Raw genomic sequence first — 17168 nt, 5'->3', positions numbered from 1 at the left:
GTGCCTGCTCTGCATGGCAGTAACGCTGATCCACATGGAAATAAAAGGTAGATCAAATCCTTAAGTCGTCAAAGGCTTCAACAGAGAAGAAATAAGATGCTGTGGAGTGGGGGAGTGCCAAAAATCCATCAAATGCAGGTTAGCTATCTTGTCAGTGGTGCTAAATAGGTATAAATGGACATGTTCAGTCAGGCAGAGACAGCACTGTGGGAGCTCAATAAGGGAGATGGAGGAGGGCGGCAGCTCCCCTTCCAGATGGGATAAATCAGCATCTGTTTTGTTCTCAGCTCTGAATGCCTAAATGCATCTTAAAAAAACACCACACAGAGGCAAAGGAGTAGGAGAGCGGAAGGCAGGAGGACTTGCTCAATCAGACAGCAAGCATTTTGGGTGATGCATCCAGCCAGGACAGAGCTGGCAATCCCTCACGACCTGGGCAACACCACTTGTTTTATCCTTGCACATTCCCAAAGCAGACCCATATAATACGGGAGTGACTGCTTCGTTATGCAAGTTGCTCATAAACCATCCCGTAGAAGCGCTGTTTTCCCTCGTCAGTGACACCCTTACAGAAGGTCCACCTTTCTCCCCTCTCTCTGCCCCATAAGCATAGATAACTTAAAGCACATGACCCCGTTCTTTCAGCTTTAATGTTTTCAGACTACTGTATTTCTTTTCCATGAATCACCAATGACCTGCCTGGCCCAGCTAAGCAAAATAGAAACAGCAGCTGTTCCCTGTGCAGCGTCTTCATGCGGCATGGTTCTTGCTCCAGGAGGAGCAGCACAGCTCAGCCCGGTCGTCTCCACCTGAACTCTCCCCAGCAGTCTGCCTCTGCTCCTGCTGGAGCAGGAACACACCCGCAGGGATTACAATCATCGTGAAAGACATTTATCTGTACAAAAAAGAGAAACCATAAAGCCATTCAAGCTCAGGGCAAACACCTTCCCCTCTGGTAAGTAACCACAAGCACTGGCCGTGCATCAGCCAAAATTTCAGGGCACAAGGGAATTCATTTCAAAAACCAGCGATGCTCACCTCTGTCTGCATTCTAGTGCTGTGGGGCTTTGGGTGTAGCTTCTAAGTGACCCGCAGTTTGTGCCTTCACATCCCATAGCCAGGACGGTCCCATTGGCTGGACCAGGTGGTTAAAGGGGAGTTTGGAGGCCAACACTGCATATAGGTACCCACAGCTAGGTTTTCTTTAGATCCCTGTGTCGGAAAGCAAGTCTAGCTAATAAATATCTAGGAGAAAAAAAAGCCCTTCAACACACCAAGCACAGCATCACCCGACAGGCAGGAACCTATTAATTTATTCAATCACTTGATAAATTTATGACAATTCAGGTAAATTAAAACAAAAATTTGCACTTGAAATACACAAAATGATACCTTATTGTCAACAAATTATTCAGTTGTTTTAGCTGGTATCGAGCCACATGCATCTCCATGAGGCAAAACATCCCTTCCCAGCACCACCATTGCCTTTGAGCAGCATTCACCTTAATCAGACCCTTCTGGGACGGGGAGGTTTTAGTAAAGTAGAAGGGATCTGAAGTATTTGTTCAACTTCCTCAGCCCTGCCCTACGCCTCCCGCTGGGGCTCAGTCCTGGGAGCAGCACGGGATTTGAACAGCACGGGACTTACAGGCGCCTGTCGGAATAAGGCGCCTAGCCCAACACCAACCACGCAGCGTTTGTGGTCACTTGCTCAGCTCCAATGGCAAGATGACAGCTCTGAGGCTGAGCCAACTAGACCTTTACTAGCGACACGGTCAGCTGCTTGGAGAAGCACTGCAGCCAGCACTAAGTGCTCCCTCGCCATCCATCTGCCTCCAGGACCAGATGTATAGAACTCAAAGCAAGCACCACGGCACCAAAGTGCCATGAGATGCTTTTCAGACACTGATTACACCTACAGATTCGGCTTCCCTTTTGACTGAGAGCCTGCTATAGCACAGAAGAGCCATTAATGCCTTTAAACTCCTGTTTCCAATTCATATCGCATGCCAGCTTCAGTCATTATTACTCAGCACTAACTATTATTCCTTACTTTTTAGGGGAAAAAAAGTTGTAGGCAATGGAACAAGCACACGTACGGGACACTGTGATACAAAGCCACCGGAACTGCTACCAAAACTCTGACAAGTCAAACCGACCTCCAGCATCACCTGCGTGTCCCCAGAGACAGCTGAGGACATGACCCTGCAGCCATACACCACCTTAGGCCCGACCACACACAGTATTAGCAGTTCACCTGTGAGAAGTGCTTTTTCCTTAATACAGTTTTAAATGGCTTAAAATTGAATAAATCCTCGCTTTTTTTTTGGGGGGGGGGGGGGGGGGGGGGTGTTGGGCGAGGAGGGAAGTATCAAATACAGAGCAGACAATAGTAAACCATGAGGAAGGAAACCAGTGACCAAGCCCCCAACTTCTGGCTACATTCACTGGTATCGAACAATCGCTCTCGAACATTCCTGAAACGTAATGAAAGTGCCAGATAAGACACTGAGGCATCTCACAGAGATGCTGGAGGAGGAAATATACTGGAAGATTTATATGTGTCTAGAGGTAAGCAGTGGAAAACAGTCTGCAGAAGGTGCAAATTTCATTTTTCCAGCTATTTATCACCTTGAAAGACACTTGCCTTGGGCACAGAGACATATTACAAATTTGTTACCAATTTCTCTTGAAAAACATCAAGACAATTTCATTTTCCAAAAATCAAAGGGAATAAAGCAGTATTGCTATCTGAACACCAATGCCAAAATGTATTTTACATGAACGACTCAGTTTCATGTATGTATTAAAAGTGTAATGAAAGTGAAAGGTGCTTTTCCAAAACTGAAAACTCTGCTTTTTTTTTTTTGGTTTTCCTCTCCATAACTGTCAGAAACATCAGATGCTTCACTTGCCATTCATTTGCTTGTAGGATGGTCAATGCTTTGGTTTATAACAACGCTCTCAACTTAAAATTTTCAGAGCTTGCATGGATTAAGTTCCTAGTAAAATTAGTGAAAGTTGCAATCAAGAAATTGAGAAGCACAAGGGCAAGCCTAATTTACTGTTTGTTACTTAAACATTCATCACAAGTCAGAAAACAAAGGAAAGTCCTTCCGACAAGCCCAAGAAAACCTTACTCCTATAGCAAGTTTTAGATGCGCTGCTACCGAAGGGTAGGTAACTGCTTGTTTTAGTCATTTGGGTATTCACAAGGTGTTCAGACACATCACCAAGGAAAGGTTCTCACTGACCCTAAATTGAGAAGTGATTTGGATGTCACACACCAGATTTTGTAATCACAGGCTGTTCTGCCAAAGACAATTCACAGGAGCAGGCTGTTTCGCACCTGTATATCTATCTGTCACTGCTCTCGATGACCACACACCATTAACTCTTATCTAAGGCAAAAGCCAGCTTGCTGCCTCTACTTCTCAGCAAAGAGAATGAAACTGAGCACAGGCCGTACCTCATCACCACCCCTCTCCAAACAAGGGGCTGCATACCAACCAGGACAACTCTGTAGATCACTATTGCTCCCAAACCCCCAACCTGGTTAGAAGTGGTGATGCTGCCACTGGTCTTATCTTGATGCCCGCTGCCCTGGCTGGGCTGGGCTGCACAAAGCCATCAGCGAACATCCAGACAGCTTAACCTGCTCTTAGCCAAGAGCACAGTGCAGAAGGAACAAAAGGACTCTGGGATAAGTCCCTTTAGTAGAGACCTTGAACCTACTGCGTTAATAGAGAACATACCAACACCTGCAACTGCTTGGCTTATTCTGGGTTGAAGACCACCTCTCCAGAGCAGCTGCAGAAGCAGCATCCCCGATAGCCACAAGGAAGATGAAATCTGCAGCCTTGCCTCTGCCCCGTCAGCAGCCAGTGCTGCTCCTCCCCAGACACGCCTGCTGGGGCAAGGTGCTCCAAAAAGCAGCCAGCAGGCACTGAAGGTGGCACAGGTACTCAAACAGCAAGGAAGATCTCCTCTAAACTACATCTACACAACAGCGAAAGTGCGGGGACATCTGTAGTTATCTAAGGTGAGCCATATATTCTCACCGTGTTACACATCTGCCCCATTGGCCCTTTTCTTCATGGTGCAGTCTCTGTAGTGGCTTAGTACTGAAGAGACTTTCACCAGCTCTGGTCAAAAATGAGAGTTAAATAGCTCCATGAAAACTATTCACAGTTAAGGACTTCTGTTCAATAAGTAGTTTTCTTATGCTGAGCAGATAGCTGCTATCCTGGCTCTAAGGCCACTGCTTCAGTACATTTAAAGATCCAGACATTTTGCTCAGAGTATTACAAGAATACAAGCAAACATTTTTTACTTTAAGCTCCTTTAAATCCACTCCTTTCATGTAACTTGGAATACAGCCTCTGAGTCAAAAACACTGCTTGAACCTCATTGTATTTTGAAATATCTTAAACTAATATATACACTTACAGGAAGCCTGGATTCAATGTCTCAGAGCCTGTAAATGATACCGATTCCCAGTCAACGTCTTTAAGCAATAAGAACTGTATTAACCAGCTTCTCGGTGCTTGCCCTGCCACTGCCTGCAGCACTAATCAGGGATGAATTTCATTTTTCATCCCAAGATGCAACCCCCAACTCTTCCTGCTCTAATTGCACCACTGGACCTGAAGGTGCACGTCAGATCTTTGAGCCGTCATCTCTCCCTACCGCTGGAGCAAAACGTACTAATAGGTGTACAAAGGACAGCAATTACAGTCCTGGGGATTCTCGTATCAGGATTTAGCATAGCTCTCCTGGCTGTGAAGTGGGTGCTGATGGGCACTTGGTGCTAAATAGTAAAAGCACACGACACTTCCCATAGTGAGTAAACTAAGACTGAGAGCAGGCTGCTGAAATCCCGTTATTAAAGGCAGACCCCCCCAACCCTGCTGCCACTGAAGCTGACTAGATGCCTACAACGATCCAACTGGAGACCTCCCCCGTTCCAAGCATTCAGTAGCAGCCTTTCAGCTGCTGTCACCAATACAGCAATATTTCACCAGCGGATCGGCTCTGAGAACCCTGTATAAGGATATTCAGGATGCTGGCCTGGAAGGAAAGCTACACAGCCTAGAAACAGCTGAGGATCAGCTGTGCAGTTCAGACATTTGTTCTGGCCTAATTATTTCTAAATAAGCCCAGAGGGGCTTGGGTTGCTCTATCCCCACCCCCTCCAGGTAATGCTGGAAATCCTTAGCTGTGTTTTCGAACCCAATGATTTCCGTACACTTCTCAAAGTAGTACTAACAGATTAACTGAGATAACTGGTGGGAAATGGTTAATTCCTTTAGATGCTCTGAGAAATTCCTAAGCAGTGATTTCAAACTACAAACCACTGACTGCCGGAGACGTGAGGTCTGTGCACACCAGGAACCACCCGCGAGATGTCCCCCAGCACCGAGGCAGTCAGAAGAACGTGGTCGGATGTCCACCAGTGGGTGGAAGTCCTGAACTGATGCTGATTAGCAGACAGATCCCAGTGTAACCCTGCTTGTTTAAGGAACAAAGCTGATTCTTAATATTCAAATTACCTTCCTTGTTCTTACTCTAAAAATAGTTAGTGCTAATGCTTGCCTTTTATCTGGTGGTGTACCACTCCCTGAAGACACCAGGTTAGGTCTCCCGGCTTTCAGACTTAGCATTTTTTTTTTTTTAATCCAAGTCTCAAACCTTCACAACAGCCACTGTTCAAGAAGCCATAAAGAGCAATGAACTTACTTACACCCTTTATTTGTTTCCCATTACTGCTTGTAAAAGCAGCTCGTTAACCAACTGGCTGGTCCTGCTGCAGGGCCTGATCCTGCCCAGCATGACCCAGGAGGGCCATGGCAAGGTAACACAACAGGGATTTCCCTTCTCTCAAAGGTATCAAGAGGCAATAGAGATTTCTTTATAACCATCATAATAAGCTTTACACTGGCTAAGTTTTATGATGGTTGTATTTGGGGAGAGGGGGAAGCAGATGGTGGTTATATCCTGACTTCACTTGGGAGGATAAAAAGGACAAAAATCATTTTTAAGTCCAAGCAGGTTTAGTGAATGGTACAAAGAGTTAACCATATTTCAGAATGACTGGAAACCACTTCTGTCACTGCAGTCAAAGAAGAAAATAGAGAGGAACATGAAAGAAAAGGCATTTCTGGATCTGAGGCATACAGAAAAGCAAGGCTTTTAATTCTTTCACTGCACAGGCAGATCCCTACCCCTGCAGGTGGGGAAGCAGAGGCAGCATGCAGCTTTAGAACACATGAAGCCCAGGAACGCCCCGTGTATGCACACAGGAGAGAAGCAGGGAAAGAATTATGCAAACTAGTTTTATGTACAGAATAAAAAGCAGAAATTACATCTTAACTTAGAGAAAATACATGCAGAGGACTTTTTTTGTTAATATGTTTTTAAAGGGCAAATTAAATGACCTGAGCAGCCATGGAGTTGTCAGCTGGCATTAATCCCAGGTAAAAATAATTGAACAGCTGATACAGAGCTCAATTAATGAAGAGTTAAAGTACCGACATAATTCATCCATAAACCCACACTGACTGAAATAATAGGCCTTGGCAGATTAATGCAATCTCTTCCATAAAAAAATATTAAATACCAATAAGGGTAAGAGTTGGCAAAAATACTCCCCACTTTCACAAGGTGTGCACATGGCATGGTTCGACGTCTCACCCCATTAGCCAGCCTGCCGAAAGAGCACGGTGCACACCGACACACCAGAACTGACTGCTCACCCTCATCTGCTGCAGTGAAGGCATTCTCCCAGGTTCTGCTAGTCAGGACCCGGTACCAGAGAGGCTGCTGTCCAGGGCTCCTTCAGGATCACTGGCACAAAACATTTTCTTGGTGCAGTCTACAACAGCGTAAGTAAAAGCAACCAGAGACAAACGCAATAATTGAAGGGCAGCTCCTCTTTCCTCAGCATCTGCTGATACGGAGCTGAACCGGCAAGTCCTAGGCATAGAGATACAGAGATATGCAGCTTAACGGACTAGGAAAAGCCATACAAGTGTATGCACATGGAAACGGGCATGGGATGGAGGAGAAATACAAGGAAGTAATGGAGAAAGCAAGCTAATCCTAGTCAAAAAGAGCAGGAAAGGTAAATACTTGCCAGGGAAAGAAAACACATCAACATTTTGATACATAGGAGGTACTTGCCTGCTTTCCCCCCATGTGTCTTCCCTACAACACAGCACTTGGGCATTACAGCTTGAGAAGAAGCCTCATAGCAGCCTGCAGCCTCCTCACGGGGAGCGGAGGGGCAGGCGCTGAGCTCTGCTCCTGGGGACAGCGACAGGACCCGAGGGAACGGCACGGAGCTGGGACAGGGGAGGGTCAGGCTGGGGGTTAGGGAAAGGTTCTGCACCCAGAGGTGGTCGGGCACTGGGACAGGCTCCCAAGGGCAGCATTCACAGCACCAAGGAGTGTTTGGACACTGCTCTCAGACACATGGTCTGATTTTGGGGTGGTCCCGTGCAGAGCCAGGGGCTGGACTCAATGGTCCTTGGGGGTCTCTTCCACCTCAGGTGGTTCTGTGATTCCCACCGCTCCTCCGCAGTGCCTGCCCTTCCTCGAGCACCGAGCTCTCCAGCAGCATGGGGGCGCACACAGGGGGGCACTGGGGGCTCCCCAGCAGCACAGGGCACGCAGAGGGGGCTCAGGCCCCTTGGGACAGGGAGAGCAGCTCTGGTCCCCTCCATCACCCCCAGCACCAGCCAGCCTTTAGGACTTGGTTACAAGTCTTTTCTCCCACAAAAATAATAGAAATATTCCCAATCTCATAAAATCTGCAGTAAACTCCATGGCATCTCTTTTATTTCCAAATGAATTTGCCTTATTAAAAAGGTAATGAGCTATTAATTAACTTTGCACTCATACAAAGCTGTTTAATTCTCAATCCAATTAACAGCAATCTGCTGAAGGATTCTAATGATTATTTTAAATTTGCTAAGAGAAACATCTCTGAGCCTTTCATAATAAGATATTTATAGAATGGCTTGGGCTGGATCTTGCTTGCATTTTAATTCAATAACATTTTTATTATACTTCAACATCTCTGTACAACATTATCTTTGACAAGGTATCATTTAGATGCAAAGCAAAGTTGTGCAATTAAAATTGCTTATTCAGAAGCAGTTTGGGGAGGATGAGTTTGTTTTTAGCTCACCCAATCACACCACCTTTAGCACAGAGGGCTCCGAATCCTCGAGTCCAGTCTCTGTGCAGATTTCTGTGCAGAAGCCTCCCACGGACTTCACGCGGGCGCTTGCTTTGCGAAGGGGCAGCGCCAGGCCATTTACCACCTCTGCTGAATGCTACCAAATCCCCCAGTCTGCGCACACAAATCCACACAGCTGCCCACTGTGGCTTAAGTTACAATGATGAAAACCCTGCTCACCTTGCCACGTCTTTAAGCCTAAGCATGGGCTGGTCTCACATGGCTGGACAGGAAAGATTCTGGGCCCATGGGACTTTGTAGGTATTTTTTCCTTTAATACGCCACCAGAACACACCTGCACGGAGTACGCACACCCACAGCCACCACCTCAACTCCCCTTGCAGCTTTTCTCAGAGCCTCACGCAAATCCCCAAACCTGGCATTTCAAAAGCTGTCACTGTCCACTGCTGCAAAGATATTTTCACAGCCAATTGCGCCTTTTGATTCTCACTAAAGTTATACGCTTCTCCACAATGAAGTGAATATTTTACTCAGTTGAAAAAAAGCACTCAAAGACGAAACCCCACCTCAAAAAAAAAGAAAAATCAAACATCACAGCTACACATACAATTATTAATAACTGTTTGCCTACCTGCAATGAAAGCTACCAGAAAAGCTGCAGATTGATATTCAATTCCGAGCAATTCTGTGGCACACCACATCACCTGGGTCCCAGACACCCAGCTTCAATCCCATAGCCACAGCAGGAAATAAAGGCATTAAGCCTGTAACCGAAGTTAGCAGACGTTAACCCACACGACACAAAAATCCATCTAGGTTAGCTTAGTAAAACTCAAACCAGTAGGTGTGTGTCCAGTGGCATGATAAAACCAGAACGCTGATCTAGAAACACAGCAGTGCTACAAGCCAGTGGGACAGGAAGCGAGGAAGGGGCACTGAGAAGTGCCAGAGAATGCAGGGCTTGACTGGATTTTACGGTTCTACCAACATTAGTGACATCTGGTCAGTATCAGCATCTCTATAATCCCAACACAGGGCATTGCTACTGATGACGACAAGCAGGCCCTTCGGACCTTCACCCATTTCTGCGATGTGGGATTTCCCCACCTGACTCCCTGTGAGTAGGATTACGTGCAACCACCATCCCCGTATTGCTGGGGCCTGGGCAGGGAGCTGAGGCTACCAAAGGGCATGCCAGCTAGGCTGCGAACAAGTCCAGCAAGTGAAGCTTGCTGGCACATCAGTGAATCTCAGTTAAATTCAGTTCTGTAGCTCTGTCTTGGCAAGAGGCATGGTACAACGCAAGTGTCAGGCAAGCACGCTGAATTTTCTGTTTTACATATTGAAGTAGCTCCCAAAGCAGCTGAGTTTGCTTGCTAAAGCTTTTGAAACGTTCACAATGGCAAAACAATCTAGATGCTTTGTGCTGTGCTAGGTCCTCCCGCACTTCCAAAATCCTCACGTGGCATCATGCAGGACGACAGCACCGTGCAGAGCAAGGACCCTTCATCTTACTGACTGATGGAGAACATCTCTGGGTTTTATTTTCTCCCTTACATGATTCATCCTGTAGGGCTCCAGCGTTCGTCTGCATGCTTCACAGCCTCCTGTGTCAGAGGGCTTGCGTGCTGCTGTTTGATGATTTACTGTTTGCCTTTGATAGAGGCTGAGGGCATTTCATTTTATTTTATTATCTAATGTGTGTACACAGAGTGTATTTTAACTGCTGCATCCATACTCTTATTTTACAAATCAATGCTGTGCCTTTGCCTGTATCAGAAGAACCACCTGAAATTATCGATCTGCTCATATTTCTTTTTCTGTTGATCATGTCATTGACAGTACAATCAAGTTCCTCTTGGCACAGACCGTGTTCAGATTATGCATTTTTCCATGGTCACTATTGAGACAACTGCTAGTAACTTGCCCCAAAGTAATAAAAGCCAAACTTCCCAAATACTTTGTGTACAACCCCTGGAAACACGGGGCATCGTTCACCTCAGCAGGGCCTCTGCCCATTTCCTAGGGACAAGACCTCCCCAGGCTCACGGAGCACACAAGGGGCTCTACCCCAGAAAGAATAAAGTAACCAGCTGGCAAATTTCAGGATCTGAAAGGCCATACAGGAAGGCAAATGGTTTATGCTTTCGTGAAGCACAGGAAGCGCTCTCAAAGCCACTGACACATCTTGTTTAACCCAAGGCAGCCTGAATTTTAAAGCTGCTCCTGCTGAGCTACTCAGCTAATTTCAAGGGATTGAAAGCAATCCTCTCAGCTTCTGTGAAAGCGGCTTCTACTCGTTATTCTTATCCAGAATTCTGTTCTAGAAGTTCTTACACTACTGGATTGTTTCCACCACAGGTACTAAATGGGTTCTAGGTATGAGTACTCATCACAGGGCATCTGTGCTCTTCCACAGCCCCTCTATGAGAGGGCAAAAGAACCCTGCACCACCATGCAGCCAAGTTTGTACACCAGTTTTCAGTCTTCGGGCACAAAAAAATCACTCTTTAAAAGAGCACGGTTTAAATACATTCCTTTCACTTGGTTTGTATTTGACTGTGCCTTAGCAGCACAAAGGTGCTGGAAGTACTCACAGTGCCTTCCAAAACTCAGCGCAGTTGTGCGGATTTCATTTTGTTTTTGTGCGGAAGCTGGTGTGATGTAGCTTCACAGGAGAGTGGGCAAGCACCTCCTGACCAGGGCTGTGCACGGGTGTTTATCTGAAGCCTCACAAGTGCACTGGATTGCCTGTGCACAGGAATGCTACTTGCACACCACCTTTACCACCCATTTAATGCATCTGAGAAACTCTAGATAATACACTTCGTGCACGATATGCATGATCAAAGCGTCTTGCAGCCCAGTTATTGAGCTGACTGGTCTGCAGATCAACTGGAAATGGGCAGGTTATACCTAAGCCACCACAGACAAGATTTCCACATGAAATTGGACACATTCAGAGAATGAGAAGTAAGGCAGTCCCAAAAGCAGAGCCTCAGAGGAAGGGCTGTATGCAGACTGATCTTCAGAAGGGACCATTCGGTAAATAAGCATTTCTTTCTTTGTATGAAAAAAGTTTAACATTTCCTGCTATGTTCAAGTTCACTCCCAATGAAAATAAGCAGGCTGATGAAAAAATATTAGATCTACGTTGTGCTGTTATTTCAGATGTCATTTGCTCCAGTATAGTCATGTTTAGGCTGTGATCTCAATTTTAAGCTGAGTCTGCAATATAAACTTTATCCATGCATTTTTCCTCTTTTTAAACCACAGTAGCTACCGTGTAGTAGTATTACATATTACTTGATATACTAGGCTATACTGCATAGTATATCAAGTAATTGATTTATGTTAATATACCTTATTCATATAAACACCAGAAAACAGCACCAAAATAAATGTTAGAGGGTAAGGTTTTGGTGCCGCAGAGAAAAACTTACTAGATTTGAGACATGGTCAAATTTAAATACCATAAATTTACAATCAACATCTTTGGTCATCTCAAGGTAAGGTTTACAAAACTTGATAGCATTATAACTAATTCACTTTACTGAAACAGATGTGCCAGGAGGTTTGGGGAGGGGAGGGAAGAGGGTGAGCCGGTTGCTAACGCTGCACAGAAAGAGTTTGGAGCAAGGACTGTAAAGAAGTGACAAATCCAACAGAAAGAGCCAAATGCAAACAGGTGGAGACTACTACTGCTTAAGCCTGATTTTTTTTTGGAAAGGTCCATAGAAGCAGCATAATTTTTAAAGGAAATTTTAATTGAAAACCAGGCACAAGGTTCACAGAAGTGCAGGATCATTACAACTTAAATAATTACTGATGCACGAAAAACCACATGGCTGTATCAGGTAAACAAAGCAGTAAGACAAAGTCTGTCGCAGCCTAGACACCTTGCAGCTGGAACTGAGAACTTCTTTCCAGCGCAAAATGTTGTCACTTGTGAACTGAACAATCTGTTCTCCAAACAAAGGAAAACCCAAGGTCCAATCTGTGCAGCTTCAGCTTCTCCATGCTGAAAGACAATTCAAAGCAGCTTGAATTCACATGCTTAAAACCTAAGGATACCATCTGCAGTCCTACATTTACATTTAACATTAGATTGTGCTCCTGGCAAGCTTCATTCTCTGCCTCAGTCTTACTCCAGCAGCAGCTCCTGCACCACTCAACATCCACATGTTAACCCTTACAAGAGAAAGGACGTCTGCTCTTGAAAGTTCAAAGGAAAATACATCAAAATTAAAGATGCATCACAATACTTGATGTCGCTGCATCAAAATTACAGATGCTTCACAGCGCTTGATGTCCTAGGTTTTGCAGCAAATGTGAACACACCAACTGCACAAAAGCTCCCCAGATAAAAACACTCGTCATCAGTTTTCCCTACAACTGCTTTTTGCTTGCAGTACAGGGTAGACATGGGGAAACAAATACCACCTTCATTTTTTGGTGCCGTCCCAGCTGCTCTCCTTCCAGGGCCCGAGCAGCAGTCTGATGCTGCCTGCTGCAGCTCTGGTGTGGAGCAGGGGGCTGAAGCTCTCATGGCCGAGCCCAGGGGAAACTACAGGCAGTGCTGAGAGCTTGTTGCCTTCCTGACTACCACTAAAGAGACCCCACAATCGTGAAAAATCACTCATCTCTACCAACATATCCATCTACTGCTAACCGTATCTACTGACTGAAGTAATTCTTTTAATCTTAGTCCTTAAAATGCATAATCTGCATGCAGAACAGCTTGTTATAAGTCTTCTCACAAGCAAGAACAACTACAAAGTCACTTTTGTACAACTTTGAAAGTTCAGAGCTCCAAAAGAGACAGAAATCTGACTACTTGCAGCACAGGATCCCATTATTCAGGACGGAGATGCCTCCCCAGAGCTATTACACAGCTCATACATGGGTATCTGTGTCAATTTGGATCGGTCCATGCAGCGGGTAACTGATTTTCTATAGCATATTTTAAGTGTAGTCAAACACCTTAAGGCCTCAATAGGTATTTTAACAGATCGAAAGAAACAAGCGAGTAAAGGCGTTTTGATGTTTGCCATCATTTACAGTTTAGAAGCTTTCGAGACACGTACGTTTAATCAGAGTTGGTTAGGATTATGGCTGAGTGAGTATTTATTGACATGTGCATAGAGGGATGAAAACAGACTGGAGTAATTGGTTCCTTGCCACAGGAGCTGGCAGTAGTTATTGACCATTTTTTATATCTGGACATCATCCCAAATATGATGCAGTACATTCCAGATATTTACATTAGGAAAAGTGAAAGTACACGCATAGCTTTCTTTACATATGATTCATCCTTTTAATACCAGGCCAAGCTACTCCCAAAAACATACACAGTCAGGGCCTCCATCTGCATATGTTACAGAGCACTTACACATACACATTTTGAGCAATCCAAGCAGAAAAACAAGTTGGCATTTAAAAAGTGGTATTGCGATGCAGTGAATTCAAAAGCACAGTTAGACACTTCAGGCGCTTGGTATGAAGCAGTAATCACAACCTTTCTCTCACAGCCCAATATTGAAACACAGGAAGAGCAAATGTTTGCTTTTTCTGAGAAAGGCAATATTCCAACAGATGAAGAGTGTAAGAACCAAATATTGACAGGATGTGAGAACTCGCAATCAAATCGGTGTAGGACCTCTGTCCCCACTAGGACTTGAGCTAAGCGCCTTCACCTCCTGAAAGCGCTCAGTCTGTCGGCAGAACTGCTGGTAATAATCCTGTCTAAGGACTGCAAACAGAGATATCAGACTCACACGAGAAGATCACATGAAGAAAGATGGCTTAAAGATCACCAGGACTCATCTGTTTCAACAAAGCCGGAAGTCAGGTTGGAGCTGACCCACAACCATTTAAGCCACAGGAGATTTTCCACATGTTCTGAAGGGTTTATGAAGCAAACCCTCAAAGGCAGCTGCTCGGTTGTTAATATGCAAGCCTTTAAATAAACCCAGAGAACACCTTCGTATCTCCTCTATATGACTGAAGAGGTGTACAGAATTCAGCTGTTTATATTTTATATCCAAACAGCAAAACAAAATTGATCAGAAATAGCTTTTTTCAATCTAAAAATTAATCTACCAACTCTACCCCAAGCCTCCTCTTAAGCAACCATTCTCCCTTTTTCTGGAAATTGCCAAGCACAAAAAGACACTTTGGCCCACATATTTAAATTGCAATCTTTTCAGAATTTTTATAACACTATAATTTACCTTTAATAATTAATGGCAAAGGAATTCATAACAAAATCACAGCATTTGCTTACGGGGTTGCTAATCCCATTTCCAGCTTCATTAGAAGAACTCTCTCAAGACCTTCCCCCTCTTCTGCATTGGACTAAGCGCACAAATGTAAACACAACACTCTCTTTAACCTTTATAGTTAAATATAATGAAGACAGAAAATCCTGGAGTGTTAAAAAGTCAAGATAGAAGAGTGCATAAGATCATTTTGAGGCAGTAAGAAAAAATTTGCAGGAGGCCCCATGGCTTTGTGAGAACAGGGTTATTCCCAGCAGGGATCACTAATTTGTGTGGAGAGTTTTAGTGCACATTAATATCCTTCAACTCCAAGAGAAACAAAAGCATTATCTGACTCAGTCTCTGATTTGGGATGGAATTTACAGGGGTTGTTTTTTTTCCAACCACAGCAGAAGACACAAGACGGGACACGTAACAGAGCAGAGAAGCATGTCAAAGTCTACTTTCAAAGTTCAGTTTTCACCAGATTCCCAAAGCCAGCACAAAAGCACTAACTACCAAATTCAGCCTGTGCATATCTGCAATTAAGCACAAACACTAAGAAAGAGAGAAAGGTGCTGAAAAACAGAAGTCAGCTATATAAGCAAGGTTTTATTTACATGCAGAACAGTGCTATATAAGCTAACAGTTTAGAAGCTGACATGAACTCCTTTGCTTTAATACCTGCAAGTTAAAAATCAATGCATTTTAATTGCTCAGCGGAAAATAACGTTTTGCTCTGCATTGAAGCAAAAAGTTTTCATGTTCTCTAAAGAAAACTCCCAACAAGTATTTATTTGGTATTGATTAAGATTTTTCTTGTCACTAAAGTGAGATCAATTTCAACCTTGTATCAGCTTTCAAGTGTACAAAATTAAATAATACTCCAATAATATATTGGAAAAAAAAGACTTTTTTAGTCTTCCCCCCCACACATACACAGAATATCTCTAGTTTATCAACCATATTTTCACCATTATTACACATCTAAGAGAATATGGTTCTGTCCAAGAGTCCCTGGGCAGCTGTTAAGATTCTTCAGAGCAGACAAGAAACAAAAGGATGCACTTCTTTTAACAGTTGTGGTGTTTTTTTTAATAGATTTAGTTAGTTTCAGTGGTAGGAAGTTAAAATAGGGACATTAAACAAGGTAATGCATCTCTGGATTCCCAATTAAAAAGACAGAAGAAAGCCTCTTAAGGAGTTTTACAACTATAACTCTGAAACACCAACTTACAAGACAAATTATAGCTCTTTAATTACCTGATATCACAGGTCCTTTTCAGCATTTAGTTTTCAAGACCACTGCTACAACACAATTTCGACATCTAGGAACAGTGATTGAGGTTGCATTTAACAGGCGGCTGCACGGCTGCTGTCCCAGGCAGGATTTTTATGGCCCCAGGACCCTCCAAGGACAGGACACCATGAGCAGGACTGCATCCACCTGACAGAGCGGGTAGGAGCAGCTCTGCCGGGTCTGCCCTCCTGCTGGGCATCCATCTACGCAAGGCTGGAGATTGCAGCTGCAGGTACAGGAGTGCGCTGATAACACAGGAGCACGAGCCCAGGGGAGGATGTTCAGGGATGGTCAGGGGCTGGAGCACTTGCCCTAAGTGTACAGGCTGAGGGAACTGGGCTTGTTTGAAATAACTCAGCATACCAGAATCACAGAAAAAGCCAAAATGTAAGTTACCAGTTCTCACCTATCTGACCCAAAACGTTGCATTTTCCTCTCATTTTTACCTCACTCCTCACTTTTACAACACGGTTTTCCTTCTGTCTCCTTCCCTTTACCAACCATCAGATCTAAGGAACCCTGAAGCAGCTTTACAAAGTAAATCAATCTCAGGCCATTTATCAGCATGATTGACATCTGCCTCCCACCCAAAAAGTACTCAAAACAGGTACAAAAACAGGACAGCTTTCAACATGCATTCAGAAGACAGACTTACTCAGCACTACCTTTTTCCCTCCTCCTATCTTCCACTGAGGAAAGGAACTTGTTTCAAGTCTGTAAGAAATGCTTCTTGCAGCATAAATCTTTGCAGGGAGCTCTCTAAATCATCTGTGGAATGGCAAGCCACCAAACAGACTAAGGATAGCCCAAGTCCTCATCTTCCTCCACCGGCACAGCTGCAACAGGTCCTATAGTGAGCCATACAAATCAGAGTATGGCCTGGAATGCTCTCAGAAAGAGGCATGGGACTTCTTTTAAATAGCAAAAAAAAAAAAACGAACACTTTAATAGTGCCTCAGGTCAGCAGGGCCCATTTTCCTCCTCATGACTCCATTCCCTCTCCTCCTCCTGAGCTTCTCAAGTCTCCTTGCACTTCACAGTTGGCACTTCTTTGCAGCTATCCTTCCCTTTTACCACTCCTAAAGGAGATTAACAGCCAATATTACTGCTAATTCGTGACAACTTTGCACAGACATTTGCAAGTTTTCTTCCACAGAAGGAAACTTGCTCAGTCTATAGCCCAAACTAAAGAGTTCACTCCACCTGCGAGTCAGACCCAAAGGCCTGCGGCTAGGCCAGGCCACCAAGCTCAGCATTTTGCCCTCATCAGCCCCCTGGCCGCACTCAGCACCCATCCAGCAGCCTTACCTGGGTGAGTCTGCAGGAGGTCAGTACCATAAAAGCAAAGTTTAAGGCACCAGGTCTGCTGCCCACCCCGGCAGCCCTGCATTAGTAGGCTACCTGC

At 44.6% G+C, this 17168-nt stretch overlaps 1 protein-coding gene across 9 annotated transcripts in view; it reads right to left on the bottom strand.

The window, feature by feature from the left end:
- The window catches only part of PTPRT (protein tyrosine phosphatase receptor type T), a 582374-nt gene that overhangs the window by 430648 nt on the left and 134558 nt on the right, over positions 1 to 17168 (bottom strand). The gene's annotated exons all lie outside the window — the stretch shown is intronic.

The sequence above is a fragment of the Anser brachyrhynchus genome (assembly GCF_964034855.1).
Source record: "Anser brachyrhynchus genome assembly, chromosome: 16".
Lineage (NCBI taxonomy): Eukaryota > Metazoa > Chordata > Aves > Anseriformes > Anatidae > Anser > Anser brachyrhynchus.
This window is presented reverse-complemented; position numbering and strand designations above follow the sequence as displayed.